Raw genomic sequence first — 15,353 nt, 5'->3', positions numbered from 1 at the left:
CCCAGTATCTGCATTTCAAACACTCTGCTGAGCCACCCACCTGGTCTGGCCAGGTGTAATCTCTCCACTCAACCTTGTAACCTTGCTCCTTCCCCCCTCCCCCCATCTGAGCAACTGCACTCTCTCCCAGGTCCTGTCTGGAGAGGTGCCCATCCATTCTTACGGATGTCCTTTCCCTAATAAACTTTGCTACTTTTACTTTCCACTATTCTGTCTCAAGCCTGAATTCTTTCTTGCACTAAGACAAGAACCCTGCAATTTCTCTGGTAACACACACACACACACACACATATATAACAGATATATATTGTTATATATTAATGTTAGCTGTCACAAAACACACCGAACACCGGAATAAGGGAAAGGGTTTATTGGGGAACACCCAAAAGACCGGAGTGAAGGAGCAGTGAGGGGAAAGAGAGGGAGAAGGAGAGTGTGAGAGAGACACAGGAGAGGAGATAGTAAGGAGAGAAGATAGAACAGAGAGACAAGCCAAGAGCGCATAGAGAAACCAAGAGAGAACCAAGAGAGCACGTGTTCAGGAACAGGCCCTTTTAAAACTTTGCAGGGAAGCAGGAGCAGTGAATCCCATTAGGATAGGGGTGGAGCTTGACCACAGAGGTTGGGCCATGTGGCCGCCTGGCTAAAACTGCGCCAGTTTCCTAACATATATACATATATTATATATATCCATTACCTAAAGTGTAACCACATTAGCTTTTTAAGCAACTATTAGTAATAATGAGCAATGCTAGGTGTCGTTGACTTTATAATATGTATTATGTTAGATGTGGAGCTAAGTAATCCAGTAATTGAATGACCCAAACACTGCCCATTCCTGGCACTCACTATCGTATACTCCCCTTCCCTCCATCTGGCCAGACGTGACCCTACCCTGACCCAGGTCCAGGAATGTAAAGTGATTACCTATGCCTATGAAGTTCAAAGCTTTAGATAACAACCAGCCACTGCCCCAGAGTCAGCGGTGCTTATCAGAAGTGTCAACTTGATCTATAGCATTCCCTTAAAGCCTGCTTGTACATGATAATAAAAGCTCTGTAAGAATGAGGCTCGGGCTTCTCGGGTGCATCCTCTCCTGGAGGCACTGAGAGGCCCGGGTTTGAACTCATAATAAAAACGACCCTGCTATTTGGCTTCAACTTCGGTCTCTGGTGGTGTGATTTTCGGGGGACCACGGACCGTGGGCATAACACCCACTCTTATAAGGACTTTCCATTAGTCCTTACACCAGCACCGCCTTCCTATAACCTCTTTATAAGCCCCCAATCACCTTTCTCCAACAGCATGGTGATACTGTAACCACAATAAGTGCTTTTTCCCTCTTTCTTCCTGAAGGCACCCTACCTTCCCCTAATCTTGTGATTAGTATTTGCAGAAGAATTTCAGAAGCCTACTGAAAAAAAGGAGATGATTTGGAAGGGCAGGCTTTTGCCCCACTGACAGAGAACCTCCCCCAACTGAGGCAGAAAGCACCTCCCACCTGACACCCTGGACTCCCTTGACTGGCAGATGGGACCTTCCTCAGAACAAAGCCTGAAAATCTACATAATTATCAATTGAATAGACTCATTGTTTTATTTCAAGCCTGGCCCTCCAATTACCCCCTGTCCCTTAAAACATCCTCTGTGCTTCCTGGTTTGGTAGAAAAAGGCTTCTTTGTGTTGGGAGGACTTTCTTTCCCCAAGGTTGCAGCTGCCTTCTGGAAACACACCCTTTCCTCTGGCCAGCACTCAGCTATGGTGAATTGAAGCGGTGAGCATCAAGAGCCGGATTATATGTCTGGTAACAACATTGGTGAGCTAGCCCAGAAGTCTGGGTGATTTCATTTATTTATTCAAAAGTCAGAGTTGCACAGAGAGGAGAGGCAGAGAGAGAGATGGTTCACTCCTCAGTTGGCCATAATGGCCGGAGCTGTGCCAATCTGAAGCCAGGAGCCATGAGTTTCTTCCAGGTCTCCCATGCAGGTTAAGGGCCCAAGGACTTGGGCCATCTTCTACTGCTTTCCAAGGCCACAGCAGAGAGCTGGAACAGAAGAGAAGCAGCCGGGACTAGAACCGGTGCTCATGTGAGATGCCGGAACTTCAGGCCAGGGCATTAACCCACTGAGCCACAGCACTGGCCTCTGGATTGTATTTTTCAAGTGGCTTAACCTTTTCACATTAGTAAGAAGAGCAATAGCTACTTGTACCTCCACCCCAGAGCTGCTTTTGAGCTAATGCATAGGCTGGGACTTGGGACATCCCAGCAGCTTCTGAGATCACTCTCTCTGGAACTTTTTTTTTTTTTTAATCTTCCCGCTGTGGCATTAGCTACCTTGTGGGGAGTCAAAGGCTCCCATTTGTGTATGGTGTCAACAGCTCTGAGACTGGGTAAGTTGAACCAGGGGCATACCTGCAATTTCTGTCTCTGCTGTTTGGGTTCATGGCATTTGGACCTGGTTTAGATCATTTTTTGTAGTACTGGTTTGTGGGAGACGGATTCTAAGATTTTTTTTTTTTAACATGCAGAGTTATACAGTGAGAGACAGAGAGAAAGGTCTTCCTTCCATTGGCTCACCCCTCAAATGGCCCCTATGGCAGGTGTGCTGTGCCAATCCAAAGCCAGGAGCCAGGTGCTTCTTCCTCATCTCCCATGCGGGTGCAGGGCCCAAGTACTTGGGCCATCCTCCACTGCCTTCCTGGGCCACAGCAGAGAGCTGGACTGGAAGAGAGCAATCAGGACAGAATTCAGCACCCCAACTGGGACTAGAACCCATGGTACTGGCACCACAGGTGTAGGTTTAGCCTAGTAAGCTGTGGTGCCAGCCCCCAGGATTCTAAGATTTTTACCTCAGCCTCCCTGTGAGGAAATTTGGATATTTTTGGAAGAGTTCTCGGTTGTTTGTATGAGAATTTCTTCCTCTGGTGAAATATGAGTGGTTCAGTTTAATTTCCATCCAAAAGCACCTTGAGTTGCATCATGGCTGATTGGGCAGCTTATAGTTACAATCCTATTACTAAGAAGAAAGTGGTGTTCTATTGTAATACTGCATGGCCTGTGTATGTGTTAAATTTAAGAGAAGGTGGCTGTTAAGTGGAATTTTTTAATGTTTATTTTATTTGAAAAGCAGAGTTACAGAGAGGTGTGGGGGGGTCCTGTTAGAAAAAGAGGCACAGAATAGAGAGGAGGCAGTGTACGAATTTATAGCCAGACTGAATTTATTCAGAGAAAATAAATCCATAGAGATGAGTGACCAACTGCAACTGCCCATGTGCCCAGGATGGAACACCTGACAGAAGGCCCTGACCCCTAGGGGCTGTGCCTTTTTATATTTTAGGAAGGCTGGGGAGGGAGTGAGATAGGGGGCAGCAGGCAGAGGGGAATTCTGGAACTGGTCTTTCAGATGTTCGGAGCTACTGGTCTTTCAGGTGGCTGTAAGGGGTGGAGTATGGAGACAAGAGTGTGAGACCCAATTGAGGTGTTTTCTTTTTTTTTTTTTTAAGATTTATTTGTTTACTTGAAAGAGTTACACAGAGAGAGGAGAGGCAGAGAGAGAGAAAGCTTCCATCCTCTGGTTCACTCCCCAGATGGCCACAATGGCCAGAAGTACACCGATCCAAAGCCAGGAGCCAGGAGCTTTTTCTGGGTCTTGCACATGGTGCAGGGGCCCAAGGACTTGGGCTGTCTTCCACTGCTTTCCCGGGCCATAGCAGAGAGCTGGGTTAGAAATGGAGCAGCCAGGACTTAAACCGGTGCCCATATGAGATTCCTGCCCTGCAGGCAGTGGCTTTACCTACTATGCCACAACGCAGGTCCTCCAACTGAGTTTCATGGGCAAAGAATACATTCCAATGTTTATCTCTTTTGGGCAATGAGGGAGAATGGCTGAGGCTTATGTCCTTGTTCCTTGTTCCATCAGGTCCTTCATCTACTGGTTTACTTCTCAGATGGCTGCAATGGCCAGAGATGACCCATTTGAATCCAGGAGCCAGGAGCTTTCTCTGGGTCCCCCCACACACCCAGTGCAGGGGCCCAAGGGTCTGAGCTATCCTCCACGGCTCCCCCAGGGCCACATCAGAGAGCTGGATCACAACTGGATCACCAAGGACCAGCCCTAATGGGATGCTGGCACTCACTGCAGGTGGCTGCTTTACCCAATATGCCACAGTGTTGGCCCCTGTTCAGTGGATTTCTAACAGTAGAGGTTTTGTGAGAGATTTGGTAAATGGGATGGAGTAAGCATTTAAATCCATTAAACTTTCCAGCAACTGTGTCTGCGACTATTGATGCCCAAGGAGACAGGTTAGGAGTCCTTCTCAATTTAGAAAAAGCAGGATCTTCAGTTCTGCCTCAGCCCAGTGGTTGAGCAGAGACCCTGGGACTCCCTGATTGCTTAAAAAATCTGTTGTGGGGGCCAGTGCTGTGGCTCACTTGGTTAATCCTCTGCCTGCAGCACCAGCACCCCTGGTTCTAGTCCCAGTTGGGGGGGGGGGGGCTGGATTCTGTTCTGTCCTGGTTGCTCCTCTTCCAGTCCAGCTCTCTGCTATGGCCTGGGAAGGCAGTGGAGGAAAAGTTAATAATGCAATAAAAGATGTTTGACTAACAGAGTGCCTACTGTATCTGAAATGAAGATAGAATAATCTTAACATATATTAGTATTCAATACCATTACTGGGACTAGAGTTGTTTTCCAAGTTTCAACTGAGGAACAATAGGGCTAACTGAGGTTACTAACAGAGGGAAGTAATTATATTCAGTTCATTGGAACTTTCAAAAAGGAATTGTAACCATACTAAAGCCATCTTCCTTCCCTTTTTGTTTTCATATTTTATATAGCAAAAACCATTTACTGATATTCTGAATTACCTGAATTACTCTGGCGAACAGTAGCATTTGTATAATGGTGGACTTTTGCCCCAGCTAACAAAGAAGCCTTCACCCAACTGATGCTGAGCCCCCTGATTAAGAGGGCTCCATCATGGGGCCAGCACTGTGGCACAGCAGGTTAACACCCTGGCCTGAAGCACCGGCATCCCATATGGGCACCGGTTCGAGACCTGGCTGCTCCACTTCCAACCCAGCTCTCTGCTACAGCCTGGGAAAGCAGTAGAAGATGGCCCAAGTCCTTGGGCTCCTGCACCCACATGGGAGACCCAGAAGAAACTCCTGGCTCCTGGCTTCAGGTCAGTGCAGCTCTGGCCATTGTGGCCAATTGGGGAGTGAACCATCAGATGGAAGATATCTCTCTCTCTCTCTCTCTGCCTCTCCTCTCTCTGTATAACTCTTTCAAATGAATTAATCTTTGTGTGTGTGTGTGTGTGTGTCTTTTATTTCTTTTTCTTTTTTTTTAACTTTTATTTAATGAATATAAATTTCCAAAGTACAGAATATGGATTACAATGGCTTCCCCCCCCATAATGTCCCTCCAACCTGCAACCCTCCCCTTATCCACTTCCTCTCCCCTTCTCAAATGAATTAATCTTAAAAAAAAAAAAAAAGGTCTCCATCAGAAAAAAGCTTGGGCATTTACATATTGTCACTTAAGGTGACTCATTGTTTTATTTACCTCCCCCTGAAGCTACCCTTGTCCTTTAAGAAACTCTTTAGCAGTTGTGGCCTGGGATAGCAGTAGAAGATGGCCCAAGTCCTTGAGCTCCTGCACCCAAGTGGGAGACCCAGAGTGATCTCCAGCTCCTTGCCTCAAATTGACACAGCTCTGGCTGTTGCAGCCAATTGGGGAGTGAACCTTTGTATGGAAAACCTCTCTCTGCCTCTCCTTCTCTCTCTGTGTAACTTGGACTTTCAAATAAATAATCTTTAAAAAAAATGAACCCTTTGATGAGATAGAACATTTTATATCAAGAACTCTCTCTTGGGGCTGCACTGTGGCATATAGAGCTGGACCTCCACCTGTAGTGCTGACATCCCATGTGGGCACCGTTTCATGTCCCTGTTGGTCCTCTCCTGATCTGGATATGTGCTTTGTGGCCTGGGAATGCATTGGAGGATGTCCAGGGGGGCTTGGGACTCAGTACCCATGTTGGGGTATGGGGGAGGCCCTGTACCCTGGCTTTGGATCAGCCCAGCCCTGGCCATTGTGGCCATTTTAGGGGTGGTCTAGCTGGTGGAAGACTTTTCTCTCTGGCTCTCCCTCTCTCTATGGCTCTGTCTCTCAAATGAATAAATAAAATCTTAAAAAAAGAGAGAAATTTCTTTCCCCAAAATGCCAGCTTGTAGAAATAAGCTCTTTCTTTCCTGTTACCAACATTCATCTGTTCAATTGGCCACCCACATAGTGAGCCATAGGGCCTGATTAAAAGATTTAAAAACAGTTGCAGAGATCTCTATATTTTTCTGTGTCATAATGTATACTATGCATTATATATTGTACTGTTGTATGTGTAAAAGTTGTGCTTATTTGTGCTATTTAAAATCAAAATGCAATTTTCACCTAAGCACAAACAATAGATGAAAGAATGATGCAATGTTCATTGCTTCCTATGAAGTTCAATTTTAAAGTTGTTCTTTTGCAAGATATTACTTAAGTGAATAACCACATTTTAGTTTTTCAAACAATCTAAGTATAATTGCTAAAAAATGAATTGGTGGTCTTTGTTGTGGCACCTTGTGCATCATCAGGTCCCTGCTACCTAAGGGATGTCTCCCTGTCATCTTCCTGAGAAATAGACTCAAGTATGCACTGACTGGAGAGGAGGTAAAGAAGATAATGTATGCAGTGCTTGATCAGAATCCACAGCAAGGTTCAAACTGATGTTGCAAGCCTTGCTGAATTCATGGATATGTGTGAGATGGAGCAAACATCAGCACTGAACACAGACAGGTGAGCATTTCTGCCTCATCTTTGACACCAAGGGGCCATTTTGCTGTTCACTACATCACAGCAGAAGCCACGTGGTGGCAGACATGAGCAGGAGTCGGTATACAAACTGAACACACACTGAAGAGAATGTCCAATACAAGCTGTGCAAGGTGAGGAGGATGACTGTGGGTACAAAGGGAATCCCACCCCTGATGGCTCATGATGCTTGTGCCATGCGCAACCCAGATCCTCTCATCAAGGTAATCACGGTATGGATTACTGATCTGGGGACCCTATCCAATTTGATATGAGGTAATAGACCTCAGATTTTCCTGCCTAAGGATAAGAGCATCTCTGACTTACAGTGGCTGAAGAGAGATAAAGCAGTGTAGCAGCTAGAGAGACCAAGGGCTACTCTGCAGTAGGATGACTTTTCTTTGCTCCAATAAATGATACATGCTCATTTCAAAAAATAAAAAATGAGGCCAGAACCATGGCTCACTAGGCTAATCCTCTGCCTGTGGCACTGGCACCCTGGGTTCTAGTCCCATTTAGGGTGCCGGATTCTGTCCCGGTTGCTCCTCTTCCAGTCCAGCTCTCTGCTGTGCCCCGGGAAGGCAGTGGAGGATGGTCCAAGTGCTTGGGCCATGCACCCGCATGGGAGACCAGGAGGAGGCACCTGGTTCCTGGCTTCAGATTGACACAGCACACCAGCAGTAGCAGCCACTTGGGGGGTGAACCAATGGAAAAAGGAAGACCTTTCTCTCTGTTTCTCTCTCACTGTCTAACTCTGCCTGTCAAAAAAAAAAAATAAATTAATAAAAAATGAATTGCTAAATGTAAAAGATAGATTTTTCTAAATACATGTACTCTTGACTTCTTAAAATATATAGAAGGGGCCGGTGCCGTGGCTCACTAGGCTAATCCTCCACCTTGCGGTGCCGGCACACCGGGTTCTAGTCCCGGTCAGGGCACTGGATTCTGTCCCAGTTGCCCCTCTTCTCTCTTCCAGGCCAGCTCTCTGCTGTGGCCAGGGAGTGCAGTGGAGAATGCCCCAAGTATTTGGGTCCTGCACCCCATGGGAGACCAGGATAAGTACCTGGCTCCTGGCTTCGGATCAGCGTGGTGCATCGGCCGCAGCGCGCCAGCCGCTGTGGCCATTGGAGGGTGAACCAATGGCAAAAGGAAGACCTCTCTCTCTCTCTCTCTCACTGTCCACTCTGCCTGTCAAAAAAAAAAAAAATATATATATATATATAGAAGGCATTGGGCCTTTTGGTAAATGTTTTCATAAGTTGTTAACATATAACTGTTCAAAATTACCTGCTAAGTTTTCACTAAACAATAAGTGAATAACCAAGGATAAAAAATATGTTTTAAAGATTTATTTATTTAAATATTTGCAAAGCAGAATAACAGAGAGAGGGAGAGGGAGAAGAGAGGAGAGAGAGGTCCTCTATCCACTGGTTCACTCCCCAGAGGGCTGCAATGGTTGGACTTTGCAGATATCAAGCCAGAATCAGGAGCCTCCTCCCACTCTCCCACATGGGTGCAGGAGCTGAAGGACTTTGGGCCACCTTCCACTGCTTTCCTAGGTCATTAGCAGGGAGCTGGATTGGAGTGGAGCAACCAGGACTTGAACCAGTGCCCTTATGGGATGCCAGAACTGCAGCATTGCAGGTGGCGGCTTAACCTACTATGCCACAGCACCAGCCCCAATAAGAAATAATTCTAAGTCAACATCCCAAAGTTTAGAATTTTTGAAAGATTTATTTATGTATTTGAAAGGCTGAGTTAGAGAGACAGACATCTTCAATCTACTGGTTCAACCCCAGATGTCTGCAATAATCAACACTGGGCCAGACTGAAGGCAGGAGCCTGGCGCTCCATTCAGGTCTCCTACATCAGTAGCAGGGGCCTAAACACTTGTGCCATTTTCCTCTGCTTTTCCCAGGCCTTTAGCAGGGAGCTTGGTCTGAGATAGAGAAACTGTGACATGAACCAGTGCCCATGTGGGATGCCAGCATCACAGGTGGTGGCCTTACCCACTATATCACACTTCTAGCATGGACATTAAAATTTTTCAAAGAACAGTCAGCATCATAGGTTAAATGCAGTCTATCATACCTGCATCCCATATGAGTGCTTCTTTGAGTCCAAGCTGCTCCACTTCTAATCTAGCACCCTGCTAATGTGCCTGGGATAGCAGAAGATGGCTCAAGTGCTGCGACCCCTGCCACACATGTGGGAGAACCAGATGGACTTTCCTGGCTTCTGGTTTCAACCTGTCCCAGCTCTGGCTGTTGTAGGCAGTTGGGGAGTGAACCAGATAGACAATCTCTTTCTCATTGTCTTTATTTTTCTGTAACTCTATTTTACAAATAAATAAAACTAGTATTTAGTCCCTTATGTTAAATCAGTAAAGCCTTTTTTTTAGAAAATATAAATATTAATGATAAATATTTGCTAGAGGTTTTCAATATTTGATTTTAAAGTCTAATAACTTCCTAAAAAAGATGTATTTATTTGAAAGGCAGAGATACAAAGTGAGAAAGAGGAAAAGAAAGAGATCTTCCATCCAATGGCTCACTACCCAAATGGCCTCAATGGGTGGGGGTAGGGCCAGGCAGGAGCCAGTAAGCAGGAGCTAGGAGCACCTGCTGAGCCTCCCACACAGGTGCAGGGACTCAAGTACTTAGGCCACCTTTCTCTGCTTTTCCCAGGTGCATTAGCAGAGAGCTGGATCAGAAGTAGAGCAGCTGGGATTGAATTGAGCCAGTATCCATATGAGATGCTGGCACTGAGGAGGAGGCTTAACCTTCTATACCACAGTGCCTAAAATTTTGAGAGAGATAGAGGGAGAGGCAGAGTGAAATATCTTCCATCCACTGGTTCACTCCCTAAATGGCTGCAATGCCTGGAGCTGAGCCAATCCAAAAGAGGAGCCAGAAGCTTCTTTTGGGTCCTCCATTCTCAAGCACTTTTTTTTTTTTTTTTTTTGCACTGCTTTTCTAGGATTAACCTACTATGCTACAGTGCCTGGCCCCTCTAATAATATTTTTAACCATCTTTTCAACTGCAACCTCTTAAAATTTCCATTTGATTGACTCCTTTCAAATAACTAGTCATCTCAAGCTATTTTCTCCCCCTTTATTTAGTTTATTTAGTTTATTTATTTAGTTTAGTTATGGCCTGTCATTAGAAATACTTCTCTTTTATTTATTTGAAAGGCAGAGTTACAGAGAACCAGAGGTAGAGGCAGAGAGCTGATTAACTCCCCAAATGGTCACAATAGCTTGAGCTAGGCAGATCCAAAGCCAGGAGCCAGAAAATTCTTCCTGGTCTCCTACAAGGGTGCAGAGGCCATGGGCTTGGTCCATCTTCCACTGCTTTCCCAGGCACATTAACAGGGAACTAGATCAGTAGTAGAGCAGCCAGGACTTGAACTGGTACTCCTATTGGATGCAGGCCCTGCAGGCAGCAGCTTGACCTGTTACACCATAGTGATGGCCCCTCGTTCTATTCTTAAGTGGTTTGTTGTCTAGGTTTAAAGATTGTCCTGAAATTTCTCACACTTTTTCAACATGTTGGTAAACTGTTTTTGTGAACAAACATAAGGATTTACCTGTTCCCTGCTCAATTCCTCCAACAGTCAAAAACTTTGGAATACTTTGGTTTTTCATGGTAATGTGACTGTTCACATACTTTAAATAAATATGTGTTCTCTTTATAATAGATTACAATTTGAAATATTGGTGTATCTAAAAATGATGAACAAAGTTTCTGGTTTTAAGGATTCCCAGACTTTTGGGTGAGTAAATTGTCATTTTTTAAAGATTTATTTAGGGGTGGTGCTGTGGTACAATGAGTTTGAGCTCTGGCCTGCAATGCCAGCATCCTGTATGGATGCTAATTCGAGTCTGGGCTGCTACATTTCCAATCCGGCTCCCTGCTGATGCACCTGGGAAAGCAGTGAAGGATGGTCCAAGTCCTTGGGACCCTGCACCATGTGGGAGACCCAGAGGAAGCTCTTGGTTCCTGGATTTGGATCAGCTTAGCTCCGGCCATGTTTATGGAAGTGACTCAAATACTTGAATCATCATCTCAGGGTGAACATTAACAGGAAGATGGATCAGGTAGGATAAGCAGGCTCCAACAAGGTGCTCCAGTATGTAATGACGTTATCACAAGTGGCATTTCTTACCCTCAAACCTCCCTGCAATGCCCACAGTAAGCAAATCTATTTTAATGGAGCACATTTGTGGTCGCTTGTGTTGCAAAGTTTAGAAATAGGGAAAAGATAGCAGAAGGCAGCCAAATTTGTTTTCATTTTTACATTTTTAAACTTTTATTTAGTGAAAGAAATGTGTAGGAGAGTGAGAAGCCTATCTACAGTAGAGAGGCAAATCAAGATGTATGCTGAGTACTAGGAACCAGCCACATGGAGGAACATCTAGGCTAGGAAGCATAGGGTGGGTGTCCCAAAGGCCATGAGCCCTGGAGGTGCAGGGCCACAGTAAACCCCATACTGGCAAAAGGCCAAGGAAAGGAGAGAGGGGGCACACTGTGTCCCAGTCTTTTAATCCACTTCCAAAGGGGAGTGGTTAATTAATTTGATTGGACAGTGGGTACACAGGTGTGGCCAGGTAGGGGTATGAGGTCACATAGGAGCATGGTGAAAGTGTGGCCTTTTAGCTCACAAACCTAATCAGTTTTTTTCTATATGCCTGCCTACAACACTCTCCCCTCAGAGACTCCATTCTCTTAATCCTAAGGGATGTTGAAGGGCATAGAGTCCTCATCTCTTCTGTAGCTGCATCCTGCTTATGAGGGGCATAGTAAATTTCTTTAATTTATTCTTTTATTTCTTTAAGGCAGAGACACAAACAGATACAATGCTTTCATGTGCTGATTCCTCCAAGGCTCACAACTGTGTCTGGGCTAAATCAACTAAACCAGGAGCTGTGGGGCAGGGATTGTGCTGCATCAGTTTAAGCTGCTGATTGGGATGCTCACATCAAATACCAAGGTGTGTGTCTTGCCTACTGTGATTTTTTTAAAAAAATTTATTGTTTTCCAATTAATGTGAAATGTAGTTTGTCATATTTGATATCTAGAGCTATGATGAAGTGCATTGACAACTATCAAATGATTTGTAGATGTCACAAACTCTGGTTTATCTATTTATTTTTGAGTAGGGTTATTTAATTTATCACATTTATTTTAAAAGTCATATTTTGAGACCCATTTCAGAAACCACGGTTGATTTGGAACAAACACTGTTTTGGAAGACTTTTCCTTGTCCATGGTTACACTTTTTCCCTAATAATCTCTATGGATTGTGTATCCAAAAGTAGGCATAATACAAGTTTTTCACACTTAATATCAGCTACTTATATGCTACAAAATTTAGTGTGAATCTATTTTCTATTATTTAACACGTGAATAAATCACACTTTTGTTGGTTTGTAAAATACAAAGAAATCACAGTACAGTGTTCAAATAGATGTATAAGATTAAAAGAGTTTTGTAGCCTGTGTTGAGGCATAGCAGGCGAAGCCCTTGCCTGACCCTGGTATCCAATATGGCACCAGTTAATGTCTTGGCTGCCCCAATTTTGATCCAGCCCCCTGTTAATATTCTGGGAAAAAAACAGGAAGATGGTCCAAGTTTTTGGGCTCTTGCCACTCAAAATGGAGAAAAATTGTGCAGGTATAAAATTCAACCATTTCATGTGTAATTCTTAGTAAGCATTTTGGGGTGGCCTCTGCTAGGCCATCCATATGCTGGTGGTACCTGGAATCACAAATGAGGTTTTAGTTATTTACTGCTTTAATTGGGGCTGCTGCCTTCAAGATTGCTTAACTCACAGCAATATTTTTTTTTAATTTATTTATTTGTTCATAGAGAGGGAGAGACAGATCTATCTATTGAATACCTTCTGCTGGTTCACTCTTCAAATGGTTTCAGTAGCTAGCACTGGACCAGGCCAAAGCCAGAAGACAGGAACTCTATCCAGGTTTCCCAGGTGGATAGAAATGGTCCAAGTATTTGGACTGTCTTCAGATATTTTCCCAGGTGCATTAGTAGGGAACTGGATTGGAAATGGAGCAACTCTGGCTTTAACCAGTGGTGGTAGTGACCCAATGTTCCATATCACATACTGATAATTTTTTAATGATTTGTTTATTTAAAAGGCAAAGAAAAAGGTTCTCCATCTGCTGGATCACTCTGCAAAAGCCCACAATAGCCAGGGTTACATCTAAGAAAGCCAGGAAGTAGGAGCTCTATGTGGGTTTCCCATTCAGATGGCAAGAAGCCAAATTTTTGAGCCATGATCTGTTGACTTTTGGGTTGGTGCTGTGTTATAATAGGAAAGTCACGACCCGCAGTGCACCATCCCATGGGCATCAGTTATAGTCCTGGCTGCCCACTTCCAATCCAGCTCTCTGCTATGGCCTGAGGAAGCAGTGGAAGACAGTTCAAGTCCTTGGGCCCCTGCACCTTCATGGGAGACCTGGAAGAAGCTTCTGGCTCCTGATTTTGGATCTGTGTAGCTCTGGCCATTATGGCCATTTGGGGAGTGAACCAGCAGGTGGAAGGCCTCTCTCTCTGCCTCTGCCTCTGCCTCTCTGTAGCTCTGCCTTTCAAATAAATAAATATTTTTTTTTTTATAAAAACATTTGCAGGAAGTTGAATTGGAGGTGTGGAATAGCCACGACACAAACCAGGCACTCTGTGATGCGGTATGTCCAGAGAAGTGGGTAAGCCTACTGTGTCATAATGCCTACCCTTCCAATGTCTGATTGCAGAGCCTATGACCTAGGCTCCAGGTGTCCATCAGGTAAATCTCAGGATTCTCCACATGATTACTGTACAAGAAGGCACACTCTCAAAAGTAAAATACTTTACAAACTATGTTGGTATCATATTTATGGTCATTCATGGGCTAGAACAAGGGAACTGGAAAATGTCAGGGGTCTGTGTGGTGGAGAATTATGTCAATATTTGGATACAAGGAGGAGTGTCACATGGAACAGTTACAGAAAGCTGTGCTAGTAGATTCTGTCAATTTTTCCTATACATATAGTTGTGGCCAAAAACTAATTTTTAAGCTGCATACTTTTAAGGAATTTCAGATACATAAAAGCAAGAGATGTTTTAAGGAAAACCATACTGCCTGAGTAATTTCCTGTGTAATGTAGATTCTAGTGAAAGCATAATGTGTCTGTGTGTGTACTGCTACTTATTTGAACAATTGTGACAAACATTATAAATTATTTCTATATGATTTATTTCTTTATTTGAAAGGCTGAGTTGCAGAGAGAGAGAGAGGTCTTCCATCTGCTGGTTCACTCCCACATGTCCTCAATGGCTGGGGCTGGGCTGATCTGAAGCCAGCAGCCTGGAGCTTCTGACAGGTCTCCCATGTGAGTGCAAGGGGCCCAAGGACTTAGGTGTTCATCCACTGTTTCCCAGTCCATAGCAGAGAGCTAGATCAGAAGTATTGTATCTGGGACTCAAATTGGTGCCCATATTGATGCCCACACTTTAGGAGGTGGCTTTACCCACCACTCCACAGTGACAGCCCCTGACAATGTTTTTTTTACAGAATTGTTAATAAATTAATATTTTGGTTAGCCTAATGATAGTTTATGTTTAATCAACATGATTGGTAGGCTTGTGTGTGCTCTTTTGGCATCTTTTCTGTTTTTCCCATGTGTAAAGATTATATTCCCCCATGGGGAGGCTACTTCATTTTTGTCGCTGAGCAAATATGCCCATTTTTCTATATACTTTTCCTTCATGATCTTGATTAGCACAGCAGAATCTATGAAGAATCTAGATTTTTTGTCATCTGACCCCTCCCTCTAAGCAATTTCTCTTGCAGATAAGATTCTAGAGACATCTACATGTGACCAAGACCATCAAAAATAAATATATTGCTGGTAAGTTGTTTATTCATTCCTCAGCTTCTTTCACATTTATTTTAAGAGCTTTATGAAATTTTGTTAAATAAATTTGAAAAGCATAAAGAAATATAATTCAGAATCAGGATTCATATAAGAAAAAGTAAGCATGGTTATAAGATTTAAAGCAATCTGAGCTGAATTCACATTGGTCTCATTTTTTTTTATTGCCATAGCTACAAGACTTTTTACATGGTTTGAATTCAAGCTTTGTCAAGAATTTGCTACATCAGAAACAATTAATTAAAAAGGTAATATTTTGAATTATTAAAGTAGAGTGTCTTTAAAAGCTTTTTGGAGGCTGAACTTACTTCATGGGTCAGATCAGAAAATGTATATAGGATAGAATCTATTGGAGGTCCTTAAATAACTCTCCATAGTTTTATCACAGTGAGTCTACAAATGCAGGATTACTTCAGACTCCACAAAGTTATGTTTCAGGCAAATTATTCCATTTATCAATGGCATAAACTATAGTCAGAGCTGAAGACAATTCTCTAGTCTTTGACTTGAATCTTTTGCTGTCTTGAAGTATTTATATACTTGAGAGAGAATGAGAAGTA

At 43.7% G+C, this 15,353-nt stretch overlaps 1 long non-coding RNA gene across 2 annotated transcripts; it reads left to right on the top strand.

Moving 5' to 3' along the window:
* The first annotated feature begins 1,633 nt into the window (after positions 1-1,633).
* Positions 1,634-15,045, top strand: LOC149122187 (uncharacterized). 2 transcript variants are annotated; one of them, XR_016221888.1, is made up of 5 exons: positions 1,634-1,815; positions 6,640-6,841; positions 11,695-11,849; positions 13,510-14,769; positions 14,967-15,045. It is a non-coding gene; the product is annotated as an uncharacterized LOC149122187 (long non-coding RNA). The 2 variants fall into 2 exon arrangements; XR_016221890.1 differs by lacking the exons at positions 11,695-11,849; positions 13,510-14,769; positions 14,967-15,045 and adding an exon at positions 10,557-11,659.
* The last annotated feature ends 308 nt before the right edge of the window (positions 15,046-15,353 follow it).

This window comes from Oryctolagus cuniculus, chromosome 15 (genome assembly GCF_051225735.1).
Source record: "Oryctolagus cuniculus isolate XC-2025 breed Fujian yellow rabbit chromosome 15, ASM5122573v1, whole genome shotgun sequence".
In the NCBI taxonomy this organism is placed as follows: Eukaryota; Metazoa; Chordata; class Mammalia; order Lagomorpha; family Leporidae; genus Oryctolagus; species Oryctolagus cuniculus.
The sequence above is the reverse complement of the archived record's forward strand: the minus strand, read 5'-3'. Positions and strand labels throughout refer to the sequence as shown.